The following is a 15,355-nucleotide window of genomic DNA, read 5'->3' as shown; positions in this document are numbered from 1 at the left end:
TTTAAAATCTATTGAGAGAAGCCTGGGATTCTTTAAGTTCACTGGAGCCAAAGTAATTCACCCTGAATGCAGGCCCTGAAGGTGACTGTGGAGCTTAGAATAAGGATGTCAACATGGTGCTTTCATCGTTTGCTAGTGGAGCTGCTGCTGCACATGGAGCTTCCCTTGACCATTTAATTAATAAAGGGACCCACGCAGCTGGAATTAACGTGAATTTTCAAAGCATCAAAAAGTCCAGCAAAGGATCAAGCTGATATTTTCATTTATATATATTAGCTTATTCTTGGGTATTGTTGTTCTCCTCATTCACATGATACGGCAGCCTCTTACTCACACATACACCCTTACATATTTCCTTTCATTTTACCTCCACAGTGCTTCTGTGGGATGGGGACTATCACCAATTAACACTGACAATGGGAGCTGGAAGGGAATTTTAGCGAGCACAGCAGGGTTTTTTTTCTCCCCAAAATCTTTGAGGAAAGGGATTACTTCCCTGCCCCCTACAAAAAAAAAGTGCTGAGCTCTGTGCCAATGTGTTTCTCTGATCTTTTCTTCTTGGTTTTTCTCTGTCTCTTCCATTTTTTAATTTTTTTTAAATTTTTTTTTAAAAAATTTCATTTAAAACCAAGCAGTACCAAGGAGGAACATTCAAAAACGCATTCATTGTAGTGCATTGGGCAGAGCTAGTTTCAACAGTGTCAGGTCAATACATTTGCTCCACTCCTCAGCATTCCATGGAGTCCTGTAAATTATCCCATGAGAATCCAGCTTTCATTACTACTTGCAGTCCATGTAAACACTGCCTTTCCTCTTCTTCCTATGCCAAGGGACAAAGGTCTCAATTAATATAATAACAAGATAATATTTGATAATACCTTGTTCTATTTATACACTCAAAGTTGCTGTTTCACTCCTGTAATTCTCAAGCAAGATGAGACTTCTGGTTAGAACTGTCTGCAAACAGGAGTGATAAGGATTTTGAATTGACACAGATGGTCTAATCAAACATTAGACCTTGGGCTCAGTGCACACATCAGTGGATGACATTTTCTACCTTCTGTGTTCAAGAGAACAAAATAGATAATCAAATTGTCTCTTCTAGCCTTGAATCCTACTGATCCTTGTTACTAAAGGTTCATCTACTATCCTGGTTTTCATGTTTAAGCTCTGTAGATAAACATCATTGAAGCCACAGCGGATCACTATTCCAGATGCTGAGGAAGTATGTGCTTTAATGATCCATGCATCTTTTACTTAGGTGGCAAAATAAATAGAAAATTCTTCATGTGAAGTCCCTTAAACTAGGGAATGCAAAGTCTTTAAAATTCATCTCTTCTCTTATTCTCAATTAAGCACTCACTGAAGCCATAGCAAAGATTCCTTGTGATGGCCTCAGTGGGTATTTAATACAGCTTGAAAGAGCAAGAAGCTGGTTCCCAACCAATGCCTTATCAAGCAGCTGCCCTTTGGATGAGAAGTAAAACAGACTGTAAGCAATTATGAGTGCAGCCAAACAGATATTTTCTCAAGATCAGGAGAGCTATCTTTAGTGTGCTCACCGATCTGTTTGTGTTTAGTTTCTCTTGGCTTCTCAGGTTCAGTTTCATTTCTCCTCCTCTAAAGCCATGAGCCAAATCCCTACTTTGAGGATATGCCATCTAAGTGCCACGATCTTTGTGTTCACCAGCGTTGCTGTGTTCCACCATAGAGGAATAAAATCAATAAGCTCATCTGGGGTGTTATCCTAAACATTAGAATAGTGGGAGTGTTAAAAGAAGGAAATGTTTCCTGGGCAAGTTGTTGACACAAAGAGCTCTAACATGAGTTCTGGGAGACTTAGGAAAAAATCTGATATCTGAGGCAAGTGTGATAGCTTCTATCTCTGAGTGGCAGAGGGAGGAATTAACCATCAATGAAATGTCAGGAATCAAGAAGATCACAGATCAGCTCTGATTTGTTGTGAGCTCTCAGCTGTATCTAAAAATGTGTATCAATATTGATCCCAAGTCCTGCTTCCACCAGACCTGTCCCAATACAAATGAGGTGCCCAAGGCTCCTGAGACCTAGAGGACAGGAGATGAGCAATTCGATACAGGATCCAGAGCAAACAGCCTGTGGAACATCCTGAAAACAGCGGGCATCTGACCTCTTATCTTTCAGTAGCTTATTCTGTACTGCATAAAGGTGCCTGTCTTGAAACCATACCCACAAATTCCTCTACAAAAACCAAGGAGGAGTCGCTCCTTTTTCCAAATACTTCATTGACAGAAAGGAGAAGGGGATTCCAAGTTACTAGAATAGTAGTGTTGTGAGAGATCTGCTGCTGCCTATGGAGATATGACCACATTTTCTTGTCTCCCTAGAGACTGTCCTAAGAACCAAACCACGGGCTCTTTGGGAAGTCTCCATCTCATCTGCTCATCCTCTTCTACCTTACAGAAAGGAGTGAGATTGACTTGCTGGTTACCACACTTTCCTGTGGAGGAAGAGGAGGGAATCTCTGTTTCTAGGGCTGTCTCCACTTGGTATTAAAAATGACCAGAAGAAATTGCATGATTAATTCCTGGAATGATGTCTGCACATCCACAGGAAGCATGGCGCTGGATGTGCCCTACTCTTAAGGGATTACTGGTGATGAGAAGCTTGGGAAAGGAAGAGGGGGGCCTAGGTTTAATGACTTTCTCTGCCTTGAGGTATTCAGATCTAAGTCTCCCACCTCCCAGGAGAAACTGTGCGAGCCACCATTTATTAGAGACTCAGGGGTGACCATATCTGATCAGCTGGGGTACCTCATTGAAATACAAACACAAATTCTTTGAAGCAGATCAGAAAAGTCAAAGAGCAAAAACTGCTCAAGAGTAGATTTAAGATGTTTAATCTACCAACTTCGGTAGATAAAGATGCACTGGGTGTTCTCAAAATATGGCTATTCGATGAAGCAATTCCTCTCCTTCAGAGACAGCGCTCAACAAAGTGAAGACTGAAGTATTTCATGGTACAGGAGGGAGCAGATTTATCCTCTTAGATCAGGCATTAAACTGTCCCCAGCTTCTCATTCCTGCTACTTCTCCTATCTCTTTGAAGATCACAGGCCATTTTCAGGCTAGAGGCACCACTGAACTGAAGCCCAATTTAAGTCTTCAGTCAGTAATTCCTCTCCTTGCAACCAGTAGATAGCATGGAGGTAAGCTGATTCTCCCTCTATAGGGGCTTATTAACCCCAGGGAGTGTTTTCAGGGTAGAAACTGAGGTGGGCATGAAGTTCAGCACAAGAGGACCAGGCTGGGATGCAAATCCCTGAATCTCCCAAATCTAGGCCTCCAATCTCTGACTTGCACAATGCAGCTCCCCTGTGCCCTGACCAGTAAATATCTTGCAGCTCTTTGGTTACTTCCCCAAGAAGTCTTCGTGAAGTGGAAACTCAAGGAAGTTTTGGGGTAAAGCAGTACTTGGTTGTCCCTGCACTGTCTTTTAATAGAATCCCAGTGTCTTTCTGAGTCTCTGTTAAATATTTTCGCAGTAGCTGTTCCTCCGTATAGCCTGACAAATATTTCACACTTTTTGCATACCTTTTGGTTGGAAGAAATCCCAGCTTTGTTGACACTGACTGCAGTCAACTTCAGAAGGCCTCGTAACTCTGCTTTTGGGCTTGTCAACACACAGCGGACTGAGATGCACTGTCAGCAGGCAGCTCCTTCTAGAAAATATTATTCAAATCCAGATAGTCTCCTAGGCATTTTTTTTAACTTCATACTGTGCAAGTTGCATGCTTGTCAGAATGGAAAATCTGGTGTAGTACTTCATTGTTCACATTTAAAGAAGATCAATGCTCCATATCTTTCCTCTTCAGATCCGAAAGTATCACATCCTGATCATTCAAATGGTTTCCACACAGCAATTGTAGACCCCAGCCTTAACTTGATGCTGCTGAATAATAACGATATTCAAAGACAGATGACCACACCAGCACTCTGAGATTATTTATACTTAGAAAAAAATAACTTCATAAGAACTCATTTTTAACTTCTTTTACCTAAAAGATCAGGTGCTATTATTGTTCTTTTGCACATGGAAATCTTATGCTCCCCTTTCTGCCTGAGGTCTCCAGTAACAAAACACCTCTACTTTAACATGGATATCGATGTATTTAGTTCTGCTTAATCAATTCACTCCCAGGGTTCTCAACCTAGATCTCTTTAAAAATACACCACCACTTTCAAAACAACAAAACACCACAGAAGCAGCCCTAGTATATCCTTCAACTATCTTCCACTATTAGACTTTACTAAAATTTCCTCTCAGAAAGAGTGGTAATGCAGTGGCACAGGCTGTCCAGGGAGGTGGTGGAGTCACTGTCCCTGGAGGTGTTCAAGAACCATGGAGATGCATCATGGAGGGACATCATGGGGATACGTTGATGGTTGGACTCGATGGTCTTCAAGGTCTTTTCCAACTTTAATGATTCTGTGATTGTGTGATTTATAACAACCACTGATTTCTAATAACTGTAGTTCTATAGAAATTATAATTATTTACCAGTATTAAAAAGAGGCTAGAAACCTCAAGAAAATTTAGAGCTCCATGATATGAGGCTTTGTACTGACAGAAAATTTCTGGGGTTTTGAAGAGGTTGTACTCCAAACAGCCCAGGCATAATGTGGGTGAGGAGAAAAAATAATCAAAGAAGAAAACATTTTACCTGAGAGCTTAGAGAAGTCAAGAATAAAACCTTGCTTTTCCCACCATGGCACTTGTTGCATTGCCAGAGCTCAGGATGGATATAGGGGATAAAGGTCATTACTGGAAGGCATATACTTACCTATTGATTCACCTAACTCTACTTTGAATTAACAGAATCCAAGTGCAACTGGGCTGGTGAATAGCATGTTGGTAGAGAAAACATACAAACTCCAGAGTATGAAAAATCCACTTCATCACTAAATGTAGAGGTGAAAAAAAGAGAGAAAAGCTCGTAAAACATGCTATAACTTGGTTTATCTATCCAATTTCTGTCATCCAACAACTTAGGCTTCTCTAAGCTAAAGTTAGAGCTTGAAATGTCATGTCAAATAGCCAGCAGTGATGTTTTACTTCATAAGTCTGTTCAGTCCTATTTAAATATACTCACAATAATTTGGTCTCCGCAGCATCCAATGACAACGAGTTCAGTTTCATGTATGTCACCTGGTAAATTCATTGGGTCAGTGTAAGTTTGGATTTTGAGAAAGGGTGAATAATTTTTCCCTCTTCCTTTCCATTCCTGATTTTGATGCCTTCTAACTTTTTCCTTCGCTGTCACCTGCTTTCCAAACTGCAAAGGCCCGACCCACCAGCCTGACTGATCCCACCAACTCTTCATTGTGATGGGGAACAGGGCACAAATGAAGTTCCTCTCTCAAAATGAGTCAGTGCCACTTTACCAGTAGCTTCAATCGATGGCTTTAGCTTTGTGCTCACAAAGGGAAGATGGAGGTCATGGGGAGAAATGCCAACCAGGCTGAGGGAACAGGCAAAAAAAGAGTTAAACAAAATACAGAGCCCTGAATACTATGTCTGCTTTAGATGCAAAATCCTTCCAAGTTATTCAGTGAAAGAAAAAAAGAAAGGGGGGGGGGGAAAGTGTTTTTAAAAAATAAATATTGCTTGCTCTTAATGTAGAAAACCAAAGCTTTGAGTTTTTGTTGATCATAAACAAATAGAAAATGGGACATCAACTTACAGAGTGTTTTGAAATTTCCTAATTATTTTTCATTAAACAAAGTGTGGAATAAGCTGCTATGGTTTTTCCCCATTCTTCAACGTTCTTTATGCCAGTTTCACTTTTGAACTCCTATTTCCCAGCCATTTCAAAAAATATCTGAAGATCAAGTGGCTGAAATTGAAAATGAAAAGGAAACGATAAAAGAGAGAAGAGGCAAAAGGAGAAAAAAGAGGGGGCAAAAAGCTTGAAAAGGATTTCTCCGAAATGCAGAAGACAACTGGTCTTTTCAGTGCTCATTGGAAATGTCCCTACCAGGCTGTTTTTGCAGCTCCCATAGCCATGCTTGGGCAGCTCTCCCCTTTTTCCCTTTGTCTGCAACCCATCAGACTCAAAGTACCATAGGAAAATGACTCACATTGCTCTGTCTGTAGATTTGGGCCATAAACACTCCTCTCTAAGCCTCTTCAGAGGCCAGAAAAAAATCTTCTTTCTGTAATGGTAGATTCCTACAAAGTAAATGCCAGATGCTAGAACAATAGGCAAATGTCCAAATAGAAAAGATAACACTAATTAAGAGAAGTTTTCTCATGAAAAGATGGAGACTATTAAATAAAAAAAATTATTAGCTGGGCAAACCAAACCACACTGCTCTATGGAGTATAGTGCAATATGGCACTAGGACATGCAGAAGTATGTTTAAGTTTCCCGATAAGACATTGGCAAGGGCACAGTATAAATTTTGGTTAATTTGCTGCACAATGACAGAACTGATCAGTCACTTCAGAAAATTCTGATTTCTGCTTCTTGCCCTGGGTTGAGAAAAGCATCTCGTGTGCAAGCTAACAGCTCTCAGATTTCCAGTTCATTTCAGCAGGACTGTGGGACCCTGGATCCAGGCTCAAAGTCTCTTCATGGTTCTTCACACTCCATAGACCTCTCTGCCCTGCAAGGAAAAATGCTATTTGAAATGTGCAATTTGTTATCTTCTCACAGAATACAGCTCCCCTAGCTCGTACAGATCTGTACTGAAATAGATTTTTTGCTCCAGTAGGCTACATTATCCTTTCTTTTTTTTTTTTCCCATGATTTTGCTTGCCTTTGCCAATGGACGTGGCTTTTCACCTTAAGTGGACGTGTTTTAGTGGGTAATATTGGTGGTAGGTGGACTGTTGATCTAGATTATCTCACAGGTCTTTTCCAACCTTAATGATTCTATGAATTACTTAATATTCAGAGCGCACTGATGAGAGTTCTTCATCTCGGGGCATTTCTTCTCTGATTTGGAGCCACGGATGATCTGACGTAGTCAATAAAGGTTTGGGTACAGAAAACAAACTGTAAGAAAATGGAGGGAAAACTTCTGGACTGCTGGGAACTTGGGAATGATGTGAAAATTCTCCAGCAGCATCTTCAGAGCCCAGGCACATAGCAACAATGTGCTGCCTACATGTACCCAAGTCAGACACCATTCAGAACAGCCCAGTTTGAATGTTAGAGCTGTGCAAATACTGGGAGCGTTTGTAAGGTGTGAATGTTTTTTTCCCAGGATAGGAAACAAAGCCATTGAAATACTAAGGAAAGTTTTTACAAGCTTCAGTCTTGGATAACAGAGACAAGGATGATGATTAAACAAGTTACTCTTTGCTGTGATTCACTGATGAGAAGAGAGGGCTGGGAGCCAAGGTTTCCCATTAATTCTTTTATTTACCTTCAAACAAATCCCTGATGGGATTCCTGTTCTTCACAGACATCACATACCCACATCTCCTCCTGACATCAATTCAAGCTGCAGATGTTCAGCATCTCCACCATATGGACCTTTGGTCTCTCCGGACATTAAATTAGCCAGTGCCAAAATAGGGTTAATGTTACTGACCTTCTTCAGTAGATTTTGCACTTCTGTTTGCAGAGCAATTTGAGGTCCTCACAAGGGCTGCTCCACATGTGCCAAATCTTGCAGCGATCCTCCTAAAGTAACCCTGTGATAGTGATAGTGCAGAGAGCACTGCCAGACCCAGAGCCGAAAGATGAAATGTGTGCATCAGGCAGCCTGGTGGGTGGGTTTGTAATACAATCAGATTTTTTTTTTTTAGCATTATTTTATCTCCAAATCAATAAAGGACCCCTTTCAAAATTACACTGACAGAAGCACAGTCCTTTGCTCTGCCTGCATGCACTCACTGTATGGGAGGAGTCTGTATTCTCCAAAGAGGGTAACAGAATCCAGCTGAACACAGATTTGATATGGGCCACAAAATGGCACCTCTAATGTATTCTAAAACCAGCAGCAAAAAATTTCTGTGGGGCACAATAAGTGTGTGTGGAGAAATATCAGCAGCCAAATGCGAGCACGCAGTGCCCAGAAATGATGCAGGGGACAGAGCTAGGAATTGTATGAGCCCTCTGGGAGAAAGGATGCAGATGGGGGAGGGCAGGGGGACAGACAAGAAGAAGTTTTAGACGATTGCTTTTTGTTGGCCTAAGTAGTAATAAAAACAAATTGGGCAAGCTCCTGAGAATTGCTCTCGGATAATCAATCACAGATAACAGAATTAGGCAGAGGTACTAAGCAAATGGCATGATGTTAATTCAAGCTGCATTTTTAACAGGCTTGGGTGAATAACTCCCAGAAAAGTAATTCCTAGATGAAGTGCAAACAGTTGTTGCTTTTTCGTTTGTTTTTTCTTTTGTTTGTTTTTGGACCTTTCTTTGCCACCTGACCAAATGCAGAATACAGTCATCTCTAATATGATTTATTATTTAGAATTCTGCACTGCATGCATTCTATTCCTTTTTGCAGAACCCCTGAGTGGCTGAGGCCAGCAGGATCTCTGGGTGCATCTGGTCCCACCCTGCCCCAGCAGGGACACTCAGAGCAAGGTGCCCAGCCCCACATCCTGGCAGCTCCTGACCATCTCCAAGGAGGAGAGCCTACAGCCTCTGGGTCACTGTGTCAGGGTGCATCACCCACACAGCACTGCAGAGCTGCCTGGTGTTCAGGGGAACCTCCTGTCCTACAGTTTGTGCCTACTGCCTCTTGTCCATCATCACTGTGGCCCATCATTAGATTCTCTGCAGTATGTCCACGTCTATCTTGTACTGAAAGGCCCAAAACAGGACACAGCACTCCAAACAGACTTACTGGTGCTGAGGGGAAAGAACACCTCCCTTGATCTGCTGGTGATACCATGCCTAAGCAGCTAAGAATACTCTTAGGCTTCTTACTGGCAAGGACACATGACTGAATTCATAATCAACCTGGTGTCTACCAGGACCTCCAGTTCTTTCTATTCAGAGCTACTTTCCAGCTGGTGCCTGGAGTTGTTCCTGATTTCACATTTCTCCTCAATGAACTGTATGAGATTTTTGTCAGCCTTCCTCCCCAGCCTGTCCAAGTCCCTCTGGATGATCATATGGCCCTCCAGTCAACCAGCCATTCCCTTCAGCTTCATGTCATCTGCTAATTTACTAGGGTGCACTCCATCATATTATCCAGATCATTCAACAACGAAGATGGAGACTTCTCCATGCACTGCCACATGTTTTGTCCATACTGATCAAAACCCCTTTCCCATACAGATCCACTCCAAGTCTCACTTTGCGTGTACACAGCACTTACTCCGTGGCATCCTCCTCTTGCTAAGCTTCTAGCAGTGCTCCTGTACCAGTACTGCATGTAAAAATGGCTGTGCACATTTTACTGTTTCTCCTCCCCAGCTGGAGAAAGTCCGATCTTGAAATTAGGTTTCCACTGGGAATGAAAATAGTCACTCTGAATATTCAGTGTTTCTTTGTATCTCACAGCTTCCACTAGCATTCCTTTATTTAATTTGTTTGATAGACTATCCAGAGGAAACCAATACGTGACACGAAGACAAGAAGAGCTAAAGAAAAGTGCTGAAATCTAAGCACTTATTCAGTGATGCTATCCACATGATTTGCCTGGCTCTACTATTTAAAGCTTGAGTCAAAGGGGAAGGTTTGTTTTCAAAAACAGAGACTTGCACATGTATGAACTGTGTTTCCTCTCCTCAGAAGCTCTGTCTGGATCAGCCTGGTTCAGCAACCTGCATAGAAATAGAGAGTTGCAATACTGCACTTGCAAAGAACAAATTTAGCTGTTACAAGCACAGCCAACTCAATTCCCCAGCTTCAATGGGAGTTCTACCTATTAGAGATGTGTAGGTGCCTCTAAGCTTAATAGCCTCTTATCAAAAACTTGAAAAAGAAGAAGAAGAAAAAGAAGAAGAAAAAGGAGGAGGAGGAGAAAAAGAAGAAGAAAAAGAAGAAAAAAAAATAAGAAGAAAAAGAGGAAGAAAAAAGAAAGAAAAGGAGGAAAATCTGCTTTTGGAAGCACTGACAAGCAGAGAGCATTTCCATTGAATTTACTATTATGAGTGGGATATGGTAGTTTCTGCAGATTATTGGCACCATTAAATGACACGTGATTAACACTGCATGCCCTTTCTTCAGAGAAGAAACAAACAGAGCATCTGAGCTTCAAGTTATCTGTTCTTCCTGCTTGGCTTGTTATAGAAATTCCCTTTTAAGACTGAAATAGTCAAATCAAAGTAATTTTGCTGTGAAGAATGTGTGTGCTGACAAAAAAATAGGTTCCCTCTATGGTGTGTATGTAAATACAAGATCTTTAGCCTAACCTTCTGGTCCCAACTTTTGTATATATACCCTGTAGTCACTCAGAATGGGCACTCTTTTGTGAGTATTAACTGGAGTGGCTGAAGTAGGCCTGGGGCTGATTATTATAATTTGGTCCACAGACTGGTTGAGAAACCCTATGCAGGGCTGTGCAGTGCAACTTCAACAGCCCTTCCTGATGCCTAGCTAGAAAATCTGTTTCAAAGGGGCTCCATGAATTGTAGGGTACAGTCAATTAACGTGAATATTAATTATCTATAATGAATGTACCCTTCTTCAGGGCTTGAAAAGAAGCAAATTACTTGGAGAGGGACTAATTAAGATGATGTAATCTTGACCATGAAGAATAATTCCTTCCTAGTGACAGAAATGATCTAATTGAAGTATCTCATTAATTAATGTCTCATGAAATTGACTGATAAAATGCCTCTATGAATGCCTCCTGAACTCGAGGCCAGCAGTGCTTTGTAGCACATACACTCCCGCTCCAGACCCTATCGCTGACAATATAATTAGGCCTTAGAAGCACACTGTGCTCAGAAGGATTTATAACTCTGCAGTGTGGATAATCTACAAATGCAAAGTTAAGACAATGCAGCTTGCCTCTGCAAGAATCCTGAAGTCAATGAGCAAAACCATAAATCAGGTATAATCCAATGGATGACAAGCAAATTCCCCCTCCCGCCAGCTTCGTCAGCCTGCGCTGAGAGGAAACCCACAAAGTGCCTATAACCCTATATCAGGTGCTGGCAGCCCCAAATGGCTCATAACTGCCATATGTCCATGTGCTCTTTGTATTATTTCCTAGGTAAATAGAGTCAGATTCCAGAGGTCTAAATTTTCCCTTTTCCACTATACTAGTGCATCTGTGGATTTTACCTAACGATGCAATAAACTCCCAAAGAGTAAGGGACAGTAGGAAGGTTCTTTCCCAGCTGTGAAGAAGGTCTTATTGGGGAGATCACTGAGTGTGACAAGTCAGTCTTTAATAAGAAGATTTCAGAGGAGAGGCCAAGACTCGTGACCTGGCTTAATGTCTTACTGCAAATGAAACTTGTTCTTGAAGAGTGAGACTCTTGTAATTTGGAATCACGGGAGATGTTTGTATGGTTTATCCCTGCAGGTGAGAGATTTAGAATCATAGAATCATTAAGCTTGGAAAAGGCCACTGAGCTCATCTATTCCAACCATCAACCCACCCCACCATGCCCACTGACTGTGCTTCTCAGTACCACATCTCCATGAACACCTCCAGGGACTTCACCACCTCCAGGCAGCCTGTTCCACTGCATTCCCATTCTTTCTGGGAAGAAATTTTGTTAACATCCAATCCGAACCTACCCTGAGGTTCATCACTGGGACCTCACTGTGAAGGCAGCCTCAGACCTGCAAGTGGCCATGGCTTTATTCATGTTATCTGGCCAAAATAAAGAACCCCAGATGCGGGGTGCCTCATAGTGGGATGAAAGACCCTGTGCTGTGGTTGGCCCTGATGCACTGATATGCACCCACACCCCTTGGCTGCCAAATGCCATTGGAGCACAGTGTGCTTGCTTGGAGCCTTCAGAAACAGAAGCAGGAAAAGATCCCTGAAGTGCTGTTGGCTTTCAGGTGTGCAGAGTGTGGAAGCATCATGTGATGACTGCCTATAAAATGACAGGAAGGGCAGGCAGATTCAAGGGAGATGATCAGATCTTTTCTGGTGTGGCTGGACTTTTAACCTCACTTGCTTCACATTAACTTACCATAAAGTGGAAATAACAACCAGAGCTCCAAGACAGCTTTTTTTGACAACCGGTAAAAAGGCTAAAAATTCATTTTCATCAGCCTGGATTTATGTGCAAATTCGGGCTTCTTATTCAGGCAGCCTCCATAGTCTCTGCAGCTCAGGCAGGCATCTCTCAGCTGATCGTGTTGGAGTTGGTCTGCTCTGATCAGTGAAGCTGCTTGTAGGTATCCAGGGCACACATTTCAGGAGATGGTCTACCCAAAACCACCTCTGCTCCCATAAGTGTTTAATTGCACAGAGTGGAATGGTGCCAAAAAGATGCAGGTTTTCTCAGGCTGAAGCAGTGGATAAATGTGGGTCTTCAGCATCCTCTGCAAGTCTTCTGAAATGCCCACTGTTTAGGAAATCTGCTGGTCTTTGAGCACTTTATTTCCTATGACCAAACAAAATCCTTTCCTCCAGGTTGGAGGGAGCGTTTCAAGGCATATAAAATAACATCTGGGGTTCTTTATTTTGGCCAGATAACATGAATAAAAACATGATTTAGGTTAAACTGAAAGGTATATATTTTATAAAATTGGAAAAGATAATGCATTATTTGAAAGCTTAGGTAATAGCATTCTTCCAATTTTATCTGTTCTGCACTCTGAGTCTTGGGCAAGGCCCTCTAAAACAGATTGAGGCTCCTAGGTTCCCGTGAAATACGATGAACAGTAATAAATGGTCTGTGGATGGTATAAAGGGAAATTTGAATCTCAGAGCTAACAATGATCAATTTACTACATGCCTGCGGGAGCTAAAAATCATATAAGGAAAACATAGAAACACGGCGGCTGAGCAAGGAAACGAGATGAAACTAGGCCAGATCGAGGATGCAATACTGTTATTTGTTTATGTCTTTTCTGTTAAAATGAATTAAATGCCCACAGCTGATAAAAGGTTTGTCTACCAGTGCCAGAGCTCTCGAGTATCTTATATTATTCCAGCACTAATTACATTTCATAAAGCTACCAAATATACCATAACTAACATTTATTGGCCAATGAAATGTTGCTGTAAGTTAATAATTACAGATATATGTAGACAATAAAAAGTGGAACATTGGCCTGGATGCAGGGTGGGAAATTAAACGGAGGTCCTTGAACATTCCCTCTAGCTGCTTCCACTCAAGCAGAAACTCCCATAAGCCCAGAAGTAGGAGGATTTCCTACCTTGCTGTCAGCACTTACATTAGGCTGGTTTCAGTGTGCTCTACACTGCACAGAATAAACTTCCCTTCCCTGCAACCTCAGCTTATCCCTGCCACCTCTGCAGGTTACTTGTGGATGGACTGCTGTTTTGGGGCAGGTTGGGAATGGAAAGAAGCCTGGTTGAAGCAGAGCTGCAATTCATCCTGGGAACACACTGCTAAAGGTTTTGCCACTGGTCAAAGCAGCCTTCAGCAGAAATAAAAGTCAGGAGGTCGTCTCCTCTCTGGTATTTCTCCAGGACAAGGATGAATCTGCTTCCAAACAACATCCAGATAGAATTCCAGGAGTCAATGGCTGATTATTATTACTCTTTTTCTTTACTCAGCTGGCCTGAGGAAAGGTTGGTTACACCAAAAGCAGAGGGAGGAATCAGCCCCCTTCTAAGTCTTTTTGCCTACTGGCTGACAGGTACCATCTTCACTCCCACTGATCCCCATGTAGCCAGTAACCAGATACTCCACTGTTTTTTTCCACCCTGCAGTGCTTAGAGCTTTATATGAGCTAGCCTGCTTGGGTACAGATTCTCCCTCTAAGGCTCTTACTTCCTTATGTAATGAGATTTAGAAAGACTTAAAAGAGCAGTAAGGAGATGAGGAAGGTCAAAAATGCCATTAACTATAAATAAATACTATGTCACACTGGAGTCACAGCACCACCATGGTTCAGACATACCTTCATCTGCCTGAAGAGATAGTGCTGAGCAGGCTCACTCCTCATAGACATGTACCTGTGGGTGGAAGGGAAGCCTGGGAGAAAAGAGAGCAATCTGTGGGATACTGATACTGTAGGATGATGTTTTCCTGAGCAGGAACTCTTAGGAATCTGAGTAGGAAACCAGGCTCGATTGTCATCATGACTCCTGTGGTCTTTAATGTTTTGGGTACAGTAGATACACACTCCTGTCACCTACTGTCTACAGCATTAGCAAACCCCACTGAAAGACAGCATGGCCTGATCTCCAGTCAGTGAAGCTGCAAAATCTCAGCACTCTTGAACAAATAAATATGTTGGTCACTGATTTATATTTTGTAGAATCATAGAATCACAGAATGGCCTGGGTTGAAAAGGACCTCAATGATCATCTAGTTTCAACCCCCTGCTGTGTGCAGGGTCACCAACCAGCAGACCAGGCTGCCCAGAGCCACATCCAGCCTGGCCTTGAATGCCACCAGGGATGGGGCATCCACAGCCTCCTTGGGCAACTTGTTCCAGTGCCTCACCACCCTCTGTGTGAAAAACAACTTCTTAATATCTAAGCTAAACCTCCCCTGTCTCAGTTTAAAACCATTCCCCCTTGTCCTATCACTATCCACTCTTGTAAACAGTCATTATTTCTCTTCACTTATATCATGGATAGATTCATACCTGTCCTGTGGGGAGCTCTGTTATCCACAGCCCATGTCCCTTCTCCAAAGACACAGAGAAGCCATGCACAATGAAGAAGGTCCCCTTCCATTTTCATATCCTACCCCATTACTGTTGAATTTTCAGAGGCTTCCAGCAATGCACACAGGGAACATCTGAATTCATAGAATCATTAAGGTTGAAAAGACCACCAAGATCATCTAGTCCAGCCATCAACACCTCTCTAAACCATGTCACTCAGTGTCACATCTACCCTTTTTTAAAAAACCTTCGGGATGGTGATTCCATCACCTCCCTGGGTAGCATGTTCCAATGCCTCAAATATTGTATTAGATACCTCCAATTCCTGAAGTGACAAGATTTCCCCTCTTAAAGACTGTTCCATGGCCTGAGAAATGCAAAAGTACAAAGCGTGACCTAATATTCAAACTAGTCTTCCCACCCCCTCAATTTTATCCCATTACTCCTAATTAATCCCCTTTACAGCAACTGCTCTTTCTTCCTGGCATATATAATTGCTGATTGTTGCCACGGGGCTAATTCCCTTCCACATACAGTTGGTGTAAATCTGTTCTACAGGAGTGTCAGAGCATTGGGAAGTTTAAGTTTTGTCTTACGTAATTCCACGGGGAAAAGACTGCAAAACTATCT

Source organism: Phasianus colchicus, chromosome 6 (genome assembly GCF_987193195.1).
Source record: "Phasianus colchicus chromosome 6, bPhaCol1.hap1.1, whole genome shotgun sequence".
Classification (NCBI taxonomy): Eukaryota; Metazoa; Chordata; class Aves; order Galliformes; family Phasianidae; genus Phasianus; species Phasianus colchicus.
The sequence above is the reverse complement of the archived record's forward strand: the minus strand, read 5'-3'. Positions refer to the sequence as shown.